The sequence below is a fragment of the Scylla paramamosain genome, chromosome 35 (genome assembly GCF_035594125.1).
Source record: "Scylla paramamosain isolate STU-SP2022 chromosome 35, ASM3559412v1, whole genome shotgun sequence".
NCBI lineage: Eukaryota > Metazoa > Arthropoda > Malacostraca > Decapoda > Portunidae > Scylla > Scylla paramamosain.
Window position 1 is genome coordinate 4,430,001 of NC_087185.1, and position 5,000 is coordinate 4,435,000.

A 5,000-nucleotide genomic window follows, 5' to 3' on the forward strand; every position below is an offset into this window, starting at 1 on the left:
CTCCTTGTTACCTGCTAATAAGCTCACCCGTGTTGCTGAATCGGTGCCTGTTTTCACTTATTTGTCTCCTTTATTCACTTCTTTTTAATCAACATGACTCTATCTATACCTTGTTAGTCATTATTTTTTTCCCTGTTATTATTGTTATTTTATCCTTTATTATCTTATCTATTATTCTCTGACTATTTGTTCTTACGTTTCTTTGATTTTGCGTCATCTTAGTTATTTATCATCTTGGCTTTATAATACATTCAATTTTTACTTTTTTTATTGATATGTTACCTATTTTCTTATTGATATGTTACCTATTATCGCTTTACATTTTCTTCTCTGACTATTACTTCAACTGTATTGTTATTAAAAATTAGACATTTCCTCTATTTCGTATTTTTCCTTAGCTATTTATCATCTTGACTTCATATATTTTCAATCTTTACTTTTTCTTTCTCTCTTTTTCTTTTCTTTTTTTTTTTACTGTTAACTGGACAAATTTATTAAAAAAAATACATGTTGAGTCTTTGTATAAATTTCTTGTTTCTCTTTTTATAATGCATCGCTCACGGGCAATTAGTTTTTACGTTTTTTTCTTTCAATTTTTTACCGTGTCATTAACTTGCCTGAACTAATATTGCCGAAACTCGTATAAAATGTTAATAGAATGTAATGTTTTTATTGAATGCGTTCACTTTTATGCCTCTGTATACATATTTTCCCAAACTGATGCTAAACCCAGCCTTTGTAATCTTATTTTGTCATATTTTACCTGTAATTAACTTAACGTGTAATTTTAAATAGCCTATCGTACTCCATGTCTACATTATTATATCATATTTTTTTTTACAATGTTTGTTTTTACTATTTATTTCTCTACTAATGCTAAATTCCATCTTTGTAATCCAATTATACCATATTTTACCTGTAATTAATGTACCTGCACTTTTAAATGGCATCCCAGCGTTCGTCAGACTTTGCAATACACTTCCCACTGAGACTGTCAATGCTAATAATTGTGAAACTTTTAAAAATCTTGTGAATACCTTTCTTCTCTCTCTCAGCACTCTTCCTACTAGATCTTTCCAAATCTTCCTATTCTATGCTTTCTTCCTGTTACTAAACCTTCAGTTATCAGTGAAGTGCCACCCACTGGGCCTTCGGGCTTATGCATTCGTGCTTTCCAGTGGGTCGTCTTCGTTGATTCATGTAATAATAATAATAATAATAATAATAATAATAATAATAATATAATATTCCTTGTTTACATTCTTAGATAATTTTTTTATAATGTTTGTTTTTACTATTTATTTCTCAATTAATGCTAAACTTCGTCTTTGTAACCTAATTATACCTCATTTTACTAGTAATTAACGTAAGTTGTAGTATTATACAACCAGTTATTACTCCACATGTGTATTTCAGCATCATAATTTTCCTCAGCATTCGTGTTTTCTTTTTCTTTTCTTCCCTTTTCAAACCTATGCTAAATTTTGCCTTCGTGATTTTGTTTCATCATATTTTACCTGTAATTAACCTGCAGTTTTGAATTGCAAATTATACTCCATGTGTATATTCTTTTATTGTAGTTTTCTTTGATATTCTCTTTTTTATTTATTCATTTTTTCAAACTGGTGCTAAATTCAACATTTGTAATCTTATTTTTTCATATTTTACAATTAACTATTTATATTCACATTTATATTGCTATATTATTATTTTATTTAAGATTCATTTTTTTTTACTTGCTGAACTCAACTCTTGTATTATTATTTTATCATATTTCACCTTTAATTAACTTTACCTGCAGTATGTTATGACCAATTTTACTCAGGTGTGTATTCCTCTATCACCATTTCCTTTAATGTTCGTTTCCTTTTTTGTCATTCACTCAACTCAACTTTGTAACCCTATTCTATCATATTTCACCTCTAATTAAAGTAACCTGCAGTTTGACCAGTTACTCTCACGTTTATATTCCTGTATCATCATTTTCTTCAACATTCACATATTTTTTCCTTCAGAGTACTACGTTCATAACTTCATATACATGTTCAAACGCGTCACGGATTAAAAGGCATGAACTGAAATGGTGAATTTGAACGTGGGATAATTTTTTACCTAGCACGTCAACCCAGAGAGAGAGAGAGAGAGAGAGAGAGAGAGAGAGAGAGAGAGAGAGAGAGAGAGAGAGGGGAAAAAAAAATAGCACAGAACATTAAATGAAATAGCATCGAGGCGCGGAGGATAAAGAGTAATGGAAGGCTGCATAAAAGTGGAAAGTGAAGTGAAGGAATAAAAAAAAAAAAAAAGGCAAGAGTTATTGAAATGTGTGTGTGTGTGTGTCTCTCTGTGTGTGTGTGTGTGTGTGTGTGTGTGTGTGTGTGTGTGTGTGTGTGTGTGTGTGTGTGTGAAATGCGGGCAGTTAGCGTGATGTTAGTACATTAGTAGTAATTAGGAGGCCTAGGAGAGCCATTGAGAGAGAGAGAGAGAGAGAGAGAGAGAGAGAGAGAGAGAGAGAGAGAGAGAGAGAGAGAGAGAGAGAGAGAGGATAGAAAAAGCCACCTTAAAGAGAAGAGAATGGACGATACACCATTTACTTCCTTTCTCTCTCTCTCTCTCTCTCTCTCTCTCTCTCTCTCTCTCTCTCTCTCTCTCTCTCTCTCTCTGTGTGTGTGTGTGTGTGTGTGTGTGTGTGTGTGTGTGTGATCGATGTATAAATTTAACAGATAGAAGCAATAGATAGAAGGAAGAAGAAGGATTGTAAAGAGAGAGAGAGAGAGAGAGAGAGAGAGAGAGAGAGAGAGAGAGAGAGAGAGAGAGAGAGAGAGAGAGAGAGAGAGAGTAATACACCTTCAGAGAATCTCGTGTTGTACCAAAGGAATTCGGGTTTTAAATCTTCTGTCCCTATCTCCTCTCTTTATTGCTTTTCTCTCTTCTTCCTCGTGTTCTTGTTTTATTCCTCTCCCTCCGCCTCCTCTTCTGTCTCTTCACAGCTGTTTCCTTTCTTATATTCTTTTATTCGTTCCTTCCTCTTCACCTCCTCACTCCTCCTACCCTCTTCATATTTTTCTTTCCTTCTTCTTTCCCTCCCCTCTCCTATAAATGTCTCCTCCAGTACTTTTCCTCCTCCTCTTCCTCCTCCTTCTTTGGTTCTTCGTATATTTGCTTTCCTTATGTCTCTGTTTCCTTTAATATCTTGTATCTTTCTTTATCCACTGTTATTTATCCTTACATATATTTTTTGCCTTATTCTTAATTTATATCCCTTTATTTTCATGTGTATTATTATTTATTATCATTATTTTTTCATTACTTTTCAGCCATGTTCATTACTTTTCAGCTATGTTCACTGGTATTTATCTTTTTACCCATATTTTTTATTTTTTTTCATTACTTTCCATCACGTTTCAGACCAGTTTAATAGAGAATGTTATGAGGGACACAGCATCACGTGTTTAGGTCAGCCATTTCTAAAGGGCACTGTTGGAACTTACATCTAAAAGTAATTGATCCTTTAAAGTGGTAGGTGAATGGAATAGCCTCAGTAATCAGGTTGTTAGTGGCGAGTCATTAGCGAGATTTAACCCTTTCACTGCCATTTGGTTCACCTTTCCCTTATTACCAGTCACAGAGACAGCTTTACTTGTTCTACAGCCACGTCCAGTCTTTGAACTGGGAAGAAATTACAAAATGTATTCTTTTCATCGCTAACTTCCTTGTAGACGCTTGTAAAGACTTCACGCATTGCTTCTGGTGCTGCTACTTGTTTCGTGTCCCAGTGGAAGGGTTCAAAGGAAAAAAATATTACGAATGAGGTGAAAATGGGTAGGTAGGTTAGGTTAGGTACTGCCACGTGTAGGCCTGATGGCTTCTTGCAGCTCCCCCTATATTCTTATTTTCTTATAGGGATCACAGAGGACACTTATTTTGTGCATCTTTCCTTTGTGCTCCTCAGTGTTATGGGTCTCAGTGTCCCTGCTGTTTTATTGTCACCTTCCTCTCGACTTCCACCTCAGCACTGATTTCCTTCTGCGGCACACCTGTATAATTCTATGCAAGTGTCTGGGTTGTCAGTTCAGAAGGGAATCTCTTAGGGAATCATATTACGGAGGCTGAGTTAGAAAATTTCAATACAAAACTGGAAGAATCTTTTCTCTATTTGTTTATCTATATGTCAGGGAGACTGGCTAAGGTTACAGAAATGTTAAAACACTAGGAAAAAAGCCGGGAAAAGAAACAAGAGAACCGAAAGAGAGACCACTAGTTTATATATTTATTCATTTATCTATTATCATTATTATTATTATTATTATTATTATTATTATTATTATTATTATATTTTTATTTTTTCAAGTGTTTTGATGGTCCGCTTTTGAAATAGATATAGGCAGATAAAAGAGAGAAACAGAGCTAAGGGCAAAGGCACAAAAAAGGAATAATTTAATATAAAAGGCTTGATTTTAATGACCCTTCCAGAAAACAAACAAGATATGGGAGTCTCAATTTAATCTCCGAGTCTCGCTAGTCGTTTTTTTAAATAGATAATGCCACAGGCGGGAGAATATACAGAAAGAAAAGAATAATGGGAAAGGCTTGATTATAGTGGACTCAACGGAAGGGTCTCGCAGTTCAGTTTTTGAGTTGTGTCGTTGGTCTTCAGAAATAGGTAAGGTGATGGACAGGAACACAGAAACAAATGAATAACAGAAAAAAAGAAAGATATTGTCCCAGAAAAGAACTAAGAAAAGGGAGTCACAATTTAGATTTTGAGTTGTCTTGTTGGTCTTTTGAAATAGGCAAGGCTACAGGCAGGAGGAAATACAGAAACAAAGGAATAACAGAAAAGGGTTCATTATAACACTGCTCCCGAAAAAAAAAAAAGAAACGAACGGGAAAGTTTGCCAGTATTGTTTTTGAGTTGTCTCGCTGGTCATCTTTTGAAATAGGCGAGGTGATAGGCAGGTGGAAATACACAAAAAAAAACAAAGGAATAATAGAAAAGACTT

At 34.3% G+C, this 5,000-nt stretch overlaps 1 long non-coding RNA gene across 1 annotated transcript in view; it reads left to right on the forward strand.

The window, feature by feature from the left end:
- Window positions 1-5,000, forward strand: part of LOC135090586 (uncharacterized) — an 81,031-nt gene that overhangs the window by 24,919 nt on the left and 51,112 nt on the right. The gene's annotated exons all lie outside the window — the stretch shown is intronic.